Here is a 16850-nt window from a genome sequence, read left to right as displayed (position 1 = left end):
CTCTGATGCCAAATTAAGATCTTTAGATTTGGTTTAGTTTCATTGCATGTTCACATAGCTTTTGGAATCTAGATGTCAAAGCAGGATCTTAAACCCTCTTCAAGCCAAAAATAAAAATAAAAAAAGGAAGAAGCAGCTTGAGTAAACCTCCTCCTGCAAATGGAATAAAACAATTTCTGTGAGGTACTGAGATAGCTACATGCCAAAAGCAATCTGCAGGTTGAATGAGTCTTTTTTTTTTTTTTTTTACTGGGAGCAGGTGGTTGGATATAAGGCCAGCTGGAAATAAAAATCTGTATTTATAGCCTCAGCAGAATAAGGAAAAAGCTGGCATAGTCAAGAAAATGTTCCATGTTATTTCAACTTAAATTTAAGGATACTTTATCCTTCATATTCAAACAGCTCATAGAAAAGTACAAAAGAGCAGACTTTCACCTCATAATTCGATTACTTGTGTATATTAAAACTGGTACCAAAATTGTCATGAAGCAGAAGTGTTGAAGCAAGAGACTGAAAACAGGTTTTCTACTCTAGTCAGGCAATATAAATCAGGAAAGTTCCTCTTGACATCATTCTGTTACTCCTTGGTTACACTAGAAATTTGATAAAGGATTCCAGGTTTTTTGCTTTCTACTAAGCAGGCTATAGTGGAAAATAAGCAGAACTTATGTTTTAATTATTTCTTATCTTGTGGCATACCTTTTATTCCAGATTGCTTTAATAGTTACCACTGCTAACTGAGCTGGAGAATATGAAAATATAGATTCTGGGAAGAAAAGAAAAAAGGCAAAAGAAAAAGAAAATCTGTAACCTTAAAGAAGTCTGCCTATTTCTATGTGTGGTATTTGCAAGTCACCAATATTATCTCCTCACACATAAGCCAAGAACACTGGCTTGAAATTTCAAGGCAGCTGTGAAGGTGGTTGTCAACTTGTACACATGTTAGTAATTTTGATCTTTCAGAAAACAAAATATTATTGCTTCTTAAAGAATTAATTTATGCCATTTTGATACCTAAAAGCAAATGACACATTAGCTTCATTACACTGGGCACTGTATAAGTAGGAAGTAAATGACAACCTTGATCTGGTGAGCTTACAGCCATATAGTAGGAAGTTGGCTTCTGGGCAAGTACATATGATAGCAAGTCTCTCATTGTTTGGGGAGAGAATGCCATAGTGCATATATATTAAATTATCATCACACTTACTGAAATCTATTTGCAAGCACATGTAGTTCATATGTATATGTTTGTGTGTGCAAAAAAAGTTATATTTGTTTTGTTCTTTTCTTACTTCAAGTATTAAATGTATATTGTTTTTAAAAGGTGACAAGGTTAACCAGAAAAAATGTGTTGTAATTTATTTTAATATATATGATCATGAATAAGGATGGGAAACGAAAAAGCCTTGCTGTTATGATCCATGAAGCACATGACAAGTCGGGTTTGTCCATAAGTTCGCTTCATGTTTGAACAAAATATGCTAATATAATGGAGAAAAAAAAAAAAAGGAAAAAAAAAAAAGCTTTGTTTGTCAAGACAGTTGTCCTGAATGTCATTTTAAAAGTTACTTTAGGGCTTATGTCATGATGTGTATCATACTTATCCAAAATGAAACCCAAATAAATAATTCCATGGAGTGGCAAAATTTACTGGGAAAAGTGAAGAAAATTTACATTGCTTCCCCTATTGTAGCTGATCACTTCTTTTCCAAGGGGTAGCAGAGGAAACTAAGATGAGAAAAATACAGTTTTCTCAGCACCAGACCCGAGGTCCTTAGTGCCAAGTCTTCACAACAGGTAATCTGCTCAGACCCACCACTCTTGGACTGAGAATATAAACCATTACAGTCAGAAAGAGAAGACTCTGGCAGGTATTTTTCATCTACCCACTTTCCCTTCATTGCATGGACCTGACACAGAGAAAAACCTAGGTCACATTCAGATGTGTTTGCACAGTGTGTACAGGTAATTGATGGGGATACTAATCAGGCTAATGCTGGAAGAAAAAAACTGCCACTTACCAGCACCATGGAGAGAACAACAGAAAGATAGATTTCACCAGCTGTGTGTCACTTGGAAGGCAACCAATACTGAGAATCTGCATCTGAAACATGGTTTCTAAGGAAATCACCAGTATTCAAACTCCACTGTAACTGCACCAGAAAAATTAAGTGGTGGAAGGTAGATTCTTTTGAGCTTGAAAGCTATTCCAAACCCCTGAGGCTTGACACGACACACCAAATCTATGGGAGAGATCAGCTTTGAAGAAGGACACAGGTCATAATCTAAACTATTGCTACTTCCGTTCTCCCACAGCTAGGCACTTTCACCAACAGCGAATTTTGTTTACGCTTTCCTGGGATAATCTGAAATAAGATTTTTCAGCCATGAACCCATTATCCTCTAAACCAGGGTCCTATTCACTTGTAGGGGAAAACAAAGTTGTTATTGCTACCTCAGGAAAGGAAGAAGCAGGTTGAAATACTGCTGGATTGCTGGGAGCAGAGACAGACAGGAGCTGCATTTGAGCTCTGCTGTGCCTCCTGAAATCTGTGTTATCCTTCTGCATTTGCATTTGACACCTCCAAAAGGTTTTGGCTGACTTGCACCACTGTACCCTGCTCTGCAGCAGAATGTCAAATGCAACGAATCTGCGGGCTAAACTTAACTATAAATTATGTTAAGAATCTGCTTTATTTTCATGTTCTTTTATTTTCCTTTAATTTGGTAATCTGATTGACAGTCTGCAGTGTACTACAGTACTGCCCTCAGTATGACATGAAAAAAGAGCCATTGCTCCTACCACTGCATTGAGATCATTGAGTTTGCAAAGAACATTGAGTTTGTTTCCTCAAAAGGTTCCTCTACCCTAAGCGTTAGATTTCTTTTATGCAATTCAAGTTACTTTTTTGGACTACCTGACACCATCTCAAGAGGTGGAACCAGTTCCTATATCACAGGATCTAATGTGTAATTTCCAGTTCTTACAGTAGAAAAAACTACTAGTTTTCTCCATGATAACCCGATAGAGAAAAACATCATCACATCAAGCAATCACTGACAAATTCGTTAAAATAATCCACATTAAGGCCAAGGTCTGAACAGAAAAAAATGGTGCTCTCCAAAACTACTTTTTTCATTAAAATGTTGTAATAGCTATAGACAGCTCTTAACAGACAAACACCACTCCAGATTTAAAAAGCACCCAAAATTTTCTAGAGCACAGTCACTTTCATAAATTTTTGAGAATATTTATACTTTTACAGATCCACTATAGAAATTTGTCTCACAGTTAGTAGCCTTATATTGGATACCACACTAACATTTAAATAAACAAATCTTGGCATCCAAAATTTATTTTAAGAATGCCTGGGTTTAACATTTTTGTATTTGAAAAAGGTAATGGGAAATGGGAAATCACGCTATTTACCAATTAATAAACTCAATTCACAGAGATTGAGTTATTTTCACATGGGGGAATGCTCACAGTGAATTTTCTGCATCATAAAACCTTCCCCCATACAGCTGTAGTTGACATGCTATAAAAAAGGGCTTTATTCATCTCCTGTACTATCTGGACTGGGAGAGAGGCTGGTAATTCATGCTGGGAAAGCACGAATAAATCTGAAACTACTGGATTAAGAAACACAGAGTTATTGCAAAAGACCTGACCTTGCTGTCTACAGACTCAGCAGCAGGCTGGGAGATTTGGTCTAAATTCCTTCTTTCCTAGATAAAGGAGATTCCCCATGGAAACCCTTATTTTTCTTCTGTTCTTGGAAGGCTAAGTTTCAACCTTAGTAATCAAGGGGAAACGTAATACAGTAAGAAGTTAGTAAAATACAGCTTTGGATAGTAGAGGAGAAAAGAAATTAAAACTTGCATAAAAAATTATATGACACTAGTACTTAGCACCTTGTCTAAGTAACCTTGATATTATTTGGGTTTGCAGGAGCTGGTTTATTAATTAATAGCTAAGGGATACATTCAGCTAGTTAAAGGTGTAATCACCAGCTGGAAGATCTTATTTACCTCATCAGTCCCTAAGTGGAAGTTATATTTTTCTGAGCTATTTTCCAATAACTTTGCTATTTATATAACTCAAAAGCACAAGTGATGGAGAGCACACTTATTTTATTATAGGAAGACAATGATAATAAATTTAATCTATTACTTTTGCTATGAGAGCTCTTTGCTGTATGTACAAAGACTAATAGATTACATCCTTTATGTAAAGTATTCCTATCACTGAAACCAAACAACATCTCATCTTAAAAAGCTACCAAACTTTGGTGCATCTGTGCAGTACATCAGTTCTAATGCACTGCAGATAATACTTTTCTTTTACATAGAACAGGCATGCCATGCAAAGGGGTTAGAGATAATACAGCCCTCTAACTTTTAAAAAAGCTTGCATTTTAATGGGCCTCATGGAATGTTGTGTTGACTTTTGTGAGTTTGGCAGGCTAAAGGATATCAGATCAGCATTGCCTGAAGGCATAGCTGTTGGATACTAACACAAGCAGGAGGCTGGAACTCAGGATTTCTGAGCTGTAATCAAAACCCCTGGGCCTCTGACTCTCTGGAGAATACAATAACAATATTTACCTTTCAAAAGGAAGATGCTGCCATCTCCCTCAAAATTATAAAGCCAAGGAGTTATGGTTCAGCCATACCTGTGTGAGGAATGATAATTTGTATGTAGGTTGGTATGCAGTAATAGGCATTGTTAGCAGACAAAGAAAATCTTTTTTTAAGAAATGCAATCCCTGCTGCCCAAAGTGCTCCAGAAGATGATGACAATGTGGTGACAGCAGTGGTCTACCCTGTAGTCAGCATTTCCAACAGCTGTAGAATAGATGCCGTTACAGAGCAGTGGCACTATATGAAAGAAAATTGTCATGAAAGATGCACACAGCTAGACTCTGTCTTTTTTGCAATTCAGTGGTATATTGCATGAAAGGACCTCTTAATGCCTCATTTAATTAGTGGTTTTGCAATGCTTGAAAAACATGATTCATCTCCTAAAGAATCTATGAAGATTTGTCGCTTTGCCTTTGATTATAGATGAGAGATGCCAAAATGAATGCAAACCACACATCAATTGTCAGGTTGTCAAGTGTCACACCAAGCACTCCGACTACTACTACTACAAAAACATTTCCATTTGGTCCTTCTACAAGACTACCAAAAATAGGTCCCATAGCTTCTCTACTCTCTAATCAAAGTTTATTGAAAGAAAGCTAGCATTCCCACAGGTTCTCCAACTCTTTAATAGATAAAGTAACGAGTATCCACTTCTCAAATTTCTGCTGCCAATGTTTATCACAGGGAATTTGTCCTGACACTCTGTTTACTCCATTTGCCACAACACTGAATCATGGCCAACCTCATCTTCATCTTTTAATCAAGATTGTTTTTCTTATATACGAGCCAAACATTTGGAAATGACCCATTCCCACCTTCTGCTTTAGCACCAAAGCCAGAAGAATTTGCTGTGAATGTCAGTGAAACACATTTGATAGTTAATGGCCAGTATTGCCTCGCATCCAGCAGTCACTGGGAACTATTTCTGAGGTATGGGCCTATCTGGCATGATTAAAAATAACAACTGGTCCTTGGGAACGAGATTAACCAGCGTACATCCATTTGCCATTCAAGACCACCATCAGCTCAAGACACTGGAAGGTGTGTGTTCAAGTCAATGAGAACTGAAGGGAGTACTTGCTGAATGTGTATGGCATCTTAGAGAACTGCACACAAAAAGGCATGTGAGAGATCAATTTGTCCTTTAAGGCTTAAAATACTGAAGCAGAAATCCAAAACACTGCAAACAGGAGGAGGGTATGCATTAAAAAAAATCACAAGCGTTTTGCTCCGGTGGGCTTTATGGTGTAAGAATGAAAAGCCAGAAAGATGGATAAGAGATATACTTGTTGATGGAAAAATTATTTTCTCAGTGTAATAAAATGCTCCCTCCAGATCCTGTCTTAACACAAGGATTCTCCTCTCACCTTGTTCAAAAAGAAAAGCTACAAACCACCTCATTTCTTTACAAATACTTTCTTAAAATGCAGTCTGTTCTGATCAAAAGATCAACCCTTCCTGGATTTTCAACAGCTATTGTAATTGTTTTTCATAGAAATCAATTTTAATTGTAACACTATTCTGCTACAGCCCTATTGTCTGTGTCTTTCCGAATTGTCAGTTACTTAAATGAAGAAATAAAAGCTCGAAAGCACATTGTTGTAATTGATTTCTATGTTTCAATCGTCTTATCAGGAACAAGGTTATGAATTTCATCTGTTGAGGTACAAAAATAAAATACTTTCCTTTAAAAAAAAGAAAAAGAAAAAATAAAGATAAAAATCCATTATCGTTTCACTTGTGTTTTTTAAGGCAAAAGTTTGAGGCTGTCATTCCAGCCCTCTGCTATAGTTAGAGAGATATGCAGTGTTCCAGTGAGTATATTGATTAGAAAGAAAAAAAGGTTTTCTTTCATATTCTAATAAGGTTCCATTTCCTGCATATATAAATCTAGTGTCCTCCAACTAGGATAGCACTTGCCATGTCAGTGTCATCTCCTATCCTGCCCTCTCCCCACACTTTCCAACCAGTGTTTGACTGGTAAGTTCAGCATGTGGTGTCCCCATGCAATCCCAGGACCATCAAGTGTAAGGATTTGTCCCAGTGCCTGGTCCGCAGGCAAGCAGGGAGAGATGGGATTTGGGTGCTGAGGAGCTGCTGATCCAGGGGCCCTTAACTGGTCCCCGCCATGCTACCAGCCCTTTCCTTGCTGTCCACCTCTTCCTTTGCTGATCACCACTGCCAAAGTGAAGGCACAGATGGAAAAAACTTTCCTCTGCTTTAGAGACAGATGCGCCCTCAGCTGGCACCCAGTCCCTTTCTGTCCACGTACTGACACTTCTGCTCTGCTCTGGTTTCTCTCCAATGTCTCACTTTGGCAACCAGCCTATGGGGAGGGCTGCTAGCGGGGCACAGAAAACAGGCAAGAGCACCCAAGGCAGAGACAGGCCTTGAGACAACTGTATTTGGCATCTACAGAGTGACTTCTAACAGCAAAATTCCTTACCAAGAGGAACAGTAACCTAATGGGGCTCTGGGACAACACAGCCAAGTCCTTGGTGACTAGTGTAAAACACCAATGCTGAGCAGAAGACAAAAAATTAGGGGAGGGAGTGGAAAGGGGTATTGCAGGAGGCCCCAGAGGAGTGTGCAGAGGCATGAGTGCTGGTGTGGCCAGAGTGCTGCCAGGGCGAGCACCGCTGGCATGGGCAATTGCAATGGACCCAAGCAATGAACTGCGACTGCTCTGCACCTGATAGTCATCCCCAGGCACCAGCAGAGTCTGGCCCAACCTGATTCATGCCTGGACTCCTGCTAAGCATGTGCATAAGACCTGCAGAGTCAAGTGAGGCTTTGGCTGGTGCTGGGTCCTGCTTTGGGGGCTGCTGGTGGCAGCTCTTGGTGCTCAACCCCAGAGCTATCACCTGTGTTTCCCTGGCCCTGACTGGTTCAGGCAGCTGGGAACCATGGGCCATGCTTGCAGCAGCATGATATAGTGGGCCAATAGGAAATCAGACTGCCCCCTCTAAGAGGGCCCTGTCCAGCCCATCAAGTTCTCAGTGCGAGCAGAAGATGCCTTTAGAGTACAACAAAGTGCCCACCACAGAGCCATCAGCTGCTTGCAGCCAGTCAGGAAGAGCTCCTGGATGTCCAGACACCCGCTGCCCTCGTCACCCCATGGCTTCCCCGCCATCCTCTCCACAGCACACACCATTCCCAGCTGAGCAGGGACGGTACCCAAGGCTCCAGTGGGTGACCTCCAGCATGACATCTGGGTAGCCCTTTTCCAGGGCCACCCTGATATCCTCAAGAGGTGATGCAACAGGAGCTCCAGGAGGTCTATGAAGCCAAATAAGAGTTCAGCTTTTGTATCTGGGATCTGTGTATTTCTTATGCAGTCCAGTTAAAGCTAATGCTCTTTAAAAAGCCCTTGTAAAATTTCTGCATGCACTGAAGAGAGGATTACTACGTCAATAATCCCATGGATGGACTTCTGAGAAGTGATACCTTTGGGCCAAGAGAAAGGAGTTGTGGCTGTGCATTTCCATGAAGGAAAAGGACAAAGGTGTTGTTCTCAAAAATGTGCCACACAGGCCTATTGAAGAAATAATTTTACAGCACAGAAAGCCAGAGCAAATTGGAACACAAAAGCCAACTGCAGTGAGAACAACCAAAGCAAAGTGTTCTGTGCCCCAGAACAAGGGCTTGACTTTTCAGGGATTGTAAAGAATATATCCTGTTGCTGCTATGAGTGTGCTGGAGATTGCCGAGTAACTGCATCCATCTTTGGTCTATGTGCATCACAAATTTCTTTGAAGCTGGTGGGGTTTTTATGCCAGCTAAATGAAAAAAATTATTTGATTTCTCAGTTAGAAGCAACAGAAACAAAAGAGACATCACAGCCCCTGCAACCAGCACACAGCTAACACAGTTAAAGCTGTTATCGCCTGCAAATATTCACTCTGCTCCTCTGCTTGAGATTATGCACACTTTCCTGCCAGAAAAGAAAATGTGTTGTTTAAAAGTTCAAGGGCTTATGGATACATTTTTAATACCAGAAACAGTACTGTGTGCTACTGCAATACTGCAAAAATTTTCTGTTACAGCTTAAATCCATGTTAAGGAAGCAGTATACTGGATTTCTTAACTGTCAGTTTTAGTGACAGCTTGCATCCTTGTAGGGACATCTCAAAACTCACCTAGGTCTTTCTTATCCAGAATTGAAACACAGTTATGCAGGAGGTTCTTCTTTGTTGGTGTTTTGTTTTATAATTCACATCTTTTCCTGTGTTTGATAGGTTTCATTGTTGCTGTGTCCTCCCTGAATGAACCTTACAGGAAAATTATGACGCAATACTCCTCTTGTTTGTACATTTTTAGGTATAAGCATACTCTACATCAAATGAAGGCACTAACAGTCTTTATCTCTGTAGTCCCTTTGAGTTCTTAACAGAATTGTCTTTTCTCCTACATGTGTGGCTGGCTTTCCTCATGACAGGCCATGTGAAACTCCTCTTCTAGAAAGAGCCTACCAAAACCACTCAAGCCCATCCATATTGCTTTTATATAGGACTAACTTGCCTTCATTTAATTTTTACACTTCTTTGGTTTCAGGGAAATTCTTGTAATCCACCAGTTCAGAATCAGGAAAGCAGCCTCCCTTTTGAAAGATCACTAGTCTTTTTCTTGGTTTTTTTTTACTGAGAAGATACTCACTTTTGATGATGTTGTGGTTTAACCCCAGCCAGCAACTAAGCCCCACACAGCGCTTGCTCACTCCCCCAGTGGGATGAGGGAGAGAATTGGAAGAGTAGAAGTGAGAAAACTCATGTATTGAGATAAAGACAGCTTAATAGGTAAAGCAAAAGCCGTGCACGCAAGCAAAGCAAACCAAGAAATTCATTCACTACTTCCCAGGCAAATGTTCATCCATCTCCAGGGAAGCAGGGCTCCATCACGCGTAACGGTTACTCGGGAAAACAAATGCTGTAACTCTGAAGGTCGCTTCATTCCTTCTTCTTCTCCCAGCTTTATATACTGAGCATGATGTCATATGGTATGGAATAGCCCTTTGGCCAGTCTGGGTCAGCTGTCCTGCCTGTGCTCCCTTCCAGCTTCTTGTGCACCTGCCAGAGCAGGGGAAGCAGAAAAGTCCTTGACTAGTGTAAGCACTACTCAGCAACAGCCAAAACATCAGTGTGTTATCAACATTATTCTCATCCTAAATCCAAACACAGCACTATACCAGCTAGTAGGAAGAAAATTTACTCTATCCCAGCTGAAACCAGGACAGATAAGAGCATCACATTGCACCCTGAATGCACCATCTTAGCTGGAGCATAAAGAAAAGAATACTTTAGCCATTCTCAGGATGGTGTAACATATGGCAAGACAATTCACAATGACTATACCTCACTCACCTCTCTATATGATTTAGGAGAGAAGCAGCTATGTTCCACTTCTCAGCATTATGCGAGTTTCCTCTGCAGTGTTAATCTATGTCATTGCCATGGCTCCCACCACTATCCTTCCTCTATCCCAAACACTCCTTCCTATAGTACTCATTTGTCAAAGCGAAACTCTTGCTTTCTGTTTCCTGCTGGTACTTCAGTACACTCCCATCACCGAGTGCAAATTACCCTTTGCCAATACCAGTCTCACTTCCTGTCATGCTTATTCCTTTCTGCAACTTTTTGCAGTTTTATCCTTGGCATTACTGTGTCTCTATGTTGTGTTTCAAAAGAATGTGATTTTTATATTTAGAAATTCATTAATATTCAGAGTCTGTGTACTGTACAACCTGCTTATTAAATAATGAGCACATAGCACGCAGAACTCCCACTCGCTCTCTTGCATTAATAAGAGCTGTTTGTGGCAAGCATTAGTAAATTTAATAAAATTGTTATTACATATTCACCACATATGCCTTTGAAGCCTGTTCGTGTTGTGCCATGAATGCATAATTAACATAGGGAACACAGACCAGAGCTCCACAAGCCTCTCTTTGGGACTTTGTGACACCAATGACTATAAGAAAAAGTTCACTCATCTCCAGTCAGCAAGAAATTCAATTGAATGAATGTCAAATGTAAGTACATACAGCGTACAAGGCTTGAGTATAATTGTAACTGTGAGATTTAGTTGCTGCCTAGAACTAGTGTTTGTACAGAGCAATTTAAATGTTAACAGACAATACCAAATTTTGAAATTAAATTCAACTACTTATGAAAACTGTGAGTGCTATAAATTGAATCTGGGAACAACATTTGCGTATGTGGGTCTCACTCATAAAAAGGGTGGACAGAAATTTCAGCTCAAAATCTTGCTAAAGCTTTGACTATGTGTAGCACCCAGTCTAGAAGTCTTGATCCCATTCTTAGTACCAGAATGATTAGATTCCTATACACTGTAGTCATTTGGAATAAGTTCCAGGTAGATTTTAGAAAGGATTGGATATGGAGAGAAAAGAGCCTGCAAATCATATCGTCACTTTTCCATGCTTGAGCCAGATAGCAACAGGAGAAAAAAAAAAAAAAAAAAAAAAGAAAAAAAAATCCAAGAAAGGCTGGGTTTTTCACAGTGTTATGATTGAATCAGTGTAAGAACATCTTTATTTACCTGAACAGCACTTATGAGATTCACTTATTACTCGTTTCTCCTCTCACTCCCCAGCACTATCCTATTTCAGTACAGAACTATAGCTGCAAGTGGCACTTTACATCTTTATCAGTTTAGGATAGTACCTTAGTCTTTAATGGTTTGAATGTGCATACCTTAAGGTTCAGTGCTTATAGTTTTGCGGCTGAAAAGCACACCACTTTCTCAGCCTTCTCCAGCAGGCAGTTACCTGTTTCTCATGCATAAAACCAGCACTGCCTGGTTTGGTACGTACCGTATAACCTGCTTTTATATTAAGATAGTTTTAAACAAACAAATAAAAAGTATTTGCACTGCTTCAGCTACTGAAATATCTACTGCTGTTTGATTGTTTGAAAACAATGAGAAGATGGTCACTGCGCTGCAGGCAGGTTGGTATGTCCATTTCCTTGTCCTGTGTGTCTGGCCTCTTAAGAGGAAGTTGCAGGGCACTTTTAGTTTTCCTGGACTGTGAAACAAACAGCACCTCCAAACCAAGGTCACCGGCCTCAAGGATAGCAGGTCTTCATCAATCTGCACATCTGTACCATCCACCAGCCCTCAGGGGTTTGCTCTTGTGAGTATGTAAGGCACAAGATTCTTCCAAACACTTCATGGCATCACTGCTTTGCCAGAAGTCTGTCATGGCCTTGTAGGCACTAAGATCATAAATGTATTTAAATGTCAAATGGATCAGGCTGTTGGTAATATAGTCATATCTCTGATTTTTTAGAGTATTGGTGTTTTTTTCGGTTTGTTTGGTTTGACTTCTGGAGGTTGCTTTGATGGCAAAAGAAATTAAGAAGATGCTGCTTTTGACAGCATCTCCTTCAGAATAAATTTGTAGCAGAGGTTAGGGGAGGGTGAGGCAATGTAGCTGGGCAAGGAATTTACACATCAAGCCATAACACTGAAAATATGAAAATGCCATCTTGACTGTCATCCCCTCTTTCAGTGTCATATGTAGTGAGTGTGGGGCTCTATTAACATGCATTTGAGAGGTTACATCATGCTGTCTTGGCACAAGCTTTTGGATATGGAAGTAACTAATTGATCTGTTGTTTCTGTCTTCTCTGTGCAAGGACTTTGAGACCTCTTACTGTTTTTCTTTCCTTTGTGCCCTCTATTTTTCTGTAAACAAGCAAACAGAAGACAAAGAGACATAAAATATTAGAAACAGATCCTGCATAAGCATGGTAATTTATGAAATATACAATCAGTTTTTCCCAGAGCCACCTAAGAAATAAAATTAGTTCCAGAAGAGAAATAAAACAATAGCAACAAAACCCTCTCCCATACTCCCACACCCATAGCAGATCACACTGTAGGGAAGCATGTTATCTGTTTATTACAGCACCCAGATTAGCAGAGCAAGTGGGTTAGCTACAAGAGATCATAAAAGGACTTGAGAAGACTCTTGAGTTTATCTTAGAGGCTTAAATCTAATCATCTATCTCTCTTTAGCTGTGCAATGCCTAACAAGAATTCAGCTGCTCAGGCAGGTTTTTAATTGCAATACCCATAGGAAAGAGTCCCAAAAGTCTAAACATGTGTCCTAGCAATTTCTTCTACCATAGGTGGTTTTATTTCCATAATATCTACATTATTATGACTATCTGGCAGTTTATTGTGTCCTTTCCCAGCTAAGGTGATTCATCTCGTTTTCAAAATTCGCTGGTGTTAGCACAGGATGCACCCACTCAGCCTCTGACAGGGTGACCATCCCATTCATTCCCAGGTTTGACCTGTGGCAGCTGACAGATACAGACATCAGCCATAGACCTGTAGTTCCCTGGCGCCCAGCTGCTCTTTCCCCGTTACTGCAAGTCTGAAGTTTCAAGGCTGGTGTTGAGCCCCTCCAAACGAAGCAGCGAAGGTCTAGACTGCATGTGAGCCCTCAGAGGGCTCTTTCTAAATGACTTAAAGTACTCTCATGAGAAAGGGCACTCCTAAAGGCTGAAGGAATGCTACTGTGGTGTAACTACTGTAAGAAGATTGAATCATCTTTCTTTCATTTCTTAATCTGTGAATTCTATAAATATCTGTAACCATGTTGTCTGTTTTGGATGTCACGAAACAATGCTTGCATTTTTATTTTTACCTTGATCCACCTTGTGCTAGATGTGATTTAAGGTTTCTGGATATCTGCCCATCTACCTGACACATGATATTGTGAACCTGCAAACTATGACCCCAGCACACCTATCAGCACTCATCAGAGGACAGGAGAGGTGAGCAGCATCACAGGTAAAGAGCTGCACCCAGGAGAATCAGTGGCAACTGCTGTGACTACTGGCGATGCTGAAGGCACACTAGCATGCAGTAAGATACCAGGGTGCTGTGCTGACTCTGGGGGATTACAGCAAGTTTATCAAAATCCTCTCTTTGCTATGTGTTGTTCTTCTATCTCATCATAGCTGCCTGGGACCAAAGAGATGAGAAAGACAGGGATTTGCTGTAGAAACTTCGCTGAAATAAGTTATTGCTGTCACAGGTCATTGTGTGAAGATGCTAGGTATTATTGGAATACAGGGCAATGATAGAGAGCAAGTGAAGAGTGGTAGGATGCCTCTTTCTACAGAGTGCTGTTCTAGCATGTTGTGACATACCAACTCCTATCTACACTCTCTGATGCCTATAGTTTGCATTCAGCAAGCTCAGGCTGCAGGATGGGTTAGGATGGTTGAGACAGATTTTACACAGAGGGTAAACCACGAGAAGCACTTTCCACTTGTAGTTTCTTCAGCTGATGGCCATTTTCACCTTGAAAGAGCAGCAGTAGGAAATCCAAGTCCTGTCTGACTGATCAGGCTGAAAAACATTATAGCTTCTGTCAAAAAACATTTTGCTGCTCACTCTTGTTGCTGCCCTCTTATATGAATGAGTACAGCATTTAATACATGCATGCATGCTATTTTTTTCCACTTGATTTTACATTAATACATAGCCTATATATTGGAGAACACATTAGAAAGAACTGTACATCTGTAGAAGTGAGAGGATCCAGAGACTCCCTCTCATTTCTAGTCAACTTTTTTTAAGTTATAGTGACATAAATCAGAACTAAATAACCCTGTGCTCCGTATCTCTGAGTCTTATTTTCTAGTCTCATCTAAGCAGAGAAATTCACTCCATGTTTTCCTTAGTCTGTATAACAGTATTTTCAGGCTTGTTATTCTTCTAGTAAGGTCCAAGTTGCTATCACAGCATTTCCTATTGCACAATCACATCAATACATTTGACATGATATTTAGTCTGATATGCTTTCCAAAGAATAAGATTTGGTTTTGTGGATTTTGGACATTTTGTGGGGGAAGATTTCACCAGCTGATCAACTGATTTTCCCCCTTCACCCAACATTCAGTACTTCCATCTGCAGTAGTGCAGGTAGAAAATTGCACTGAGATTTTGTAAATGCAGCCATTAATAATAGCATCATAGCGACGTACTGCAGGCTATACCTAATAATGGGGGGGGGAAAATTTTAGAAAAAAGCTTATTTACATCATTGAGTAAAAGTATTGGGATTTTTATTAATCCTTCCTAAATTTAGTAACTATGAAAGGAGCAACCTTGATGTTACATATAATTCCTAGAATATGTTACCTTTGGGCAGTGAAAAATAGGACAAATGTGTTTCTGAAAAAAAGGTTGCTTGTAAGCCAGAGCAGTTATTTCATGGTCTATAGCTGCTGTAGAACAGCCAGAAATATGTTTTGCAGTATGCCAAACAACTTTTCCACTAAAATGAAACACATCCTAGAGTGCATGTATGATTACTTGCATTCCAGATACCCCAACTCTGTGGAAAACTACATCAGCCTTCTTAAACTTCAATCCTGACTTGCTTTCCCATAAGCCAAGTTTCTAGCATCTGTCTCTTATCAGTTATACTAGGTTAACATTTTTAAATGTGACCTGTGGGAAAAGTATTTTTTTTCCTACTTCCAAAGCTCAAAAATGGCCAAACCACCTTTGCTAAAGCCTCAAAAAAAAAAAAAAAATAAAAAAAGGGTTGTGCTTGTAACTGAAACTTTAGCTCTATTGTGGCATCTGCAAGCCCAGGCTGCTAAGTAAATAGACAAAGGCACAGTCAGTATATATGTGCACAAAATCATTTGAACATTATCAAGATATTTTCCCTGTTTAAAATGGTGTGTAGCACTTGTTCCTCTCCAGCAGTCTGATGATACCTTATGTCTCTTTTTATTGTATTTTTCAGGAACATAAACAAAAAAAGAAGGGATTTTTAGTTAAGTAGGTCATGCTAAGCTCCCAGGAGGTGATAGGAGTCTTTCCTTTTTACTCAACACATAGCCAGCAATTTCAAACAGAAATCTGTCTGGGACCAAAGTCCAGCTCTATGGATTTCTGTGTAAACCATGCTTCTGCCCCACTCCCAGGTGAATCACACCATCATGAAAGAGTGAAAAATTAAATACAGTCCTGCACCTGTCTGAAATGTTAAAATCTGTAATTTTTAAACAGTGTAGAGATAAAAATAAAATGAAAATGTTAATTCTTTAAGACCCCATCCTGAAGATTCTGTCTTAAAATTAATAGGTGTTGACACCCTGCCCCATGACCAACATTGGCAGCATAGGTGGGATGCTGCCCACCTTCCATGTAAGGTATCATTCTCTCAAATCACACTACCATTAGTGGAGCAAAGGGGTGGCACAACTCTTACCTGTGTTCAAAAGACTTCTGCACAGTTGGCTGCTGCTGCCAGATGAGCTAGACACCAAGCATCCCTGGCAGTCTGCCGGAGCTATGGCATCACTTATGATCCTGTGTTTGCTATTGGTGATTGAGCGAGTCGCTGTATGGGCGCATCATTGCTCTTCTTTCTTACTGCCTCATTAAAGCTTTGTTTTATAACATCTTTTCAGACTCCATTACTGTTCAGACCACAGGCATGTAAAAAATAAACTAGCTATAACAGAGGTGTGGATCTGTTAGACCAGTGCTCAGTGTAGAGCTCTTTGCCCTCAGTTAGCTCCATTATTATCAGGATACACAGAGGTGGGGAATTACATTGGGAACAACCTTCACAATCTCTGTATAATTCAATGGCTCCTTCTATTATAACTTCTCTCCTGAGGCTCTATCATGAACAACGCCATCCTCCCTAGGGATCCAAGCCAAGCTCTCACCTGACTACTGCTCAAAATTAAATTATCTGGAGTCTAAAGAAGCAGCGAGAAGGGTTGTTCACAAATATTAACCTGAATTGAAAACTACGAAATCAGCTAATTGACTAGAAACAAGATTCAGAGCCAAGGATTTGAAATATCCAAAGCAAGGGCCAAAGAGGGAGAGAAGGGCAGTGTTTATCACCAAGTGTTTTCCAGAAAATTGCCTAAGAAAGGCCTGACACAAAGTCCTGTTTGAAGCTTCCCATGGTTTCAGCTGGGGCCAACCCACCACATTTACTATAGCAAGTATTGTGTTCCCTACTGCATAACAGGAGCACGAGGCATAAAGACCGGTCTCCATGCTCTCATCAAGCTAGGCTCCTGAGTCCCAGCCTGTTGCTTTTTGTATTGCATCTTGAGGCCACTTTTTAAGTTTAAGGAAAAACCATTGCTTTCCGAGTGAGCTCTGACTTCATAATCTGTTTA

The sequence above is a fragment of the Nipponia nippon genome, unplaced genomic scaffold, assembly GCF_047370975.1.
Source record: "Nipponia nippon isolate SJK-2023a ecotype South Korea unplaced genomic scaffold, ASM4737097v1 scaffold_8, whole genome shotgun sequence".
Lineage (NCBI taxonomy): Eukaryota > Metazoa > Chordata > Aves > Pelecaniformes > Threskiornithidae > Nipponia > Nipponia nippon.
The sequence above is the reverse complement of the archived record's forward strand: the minus strand, read 5'-3'. Positions refer to the sequence as shown.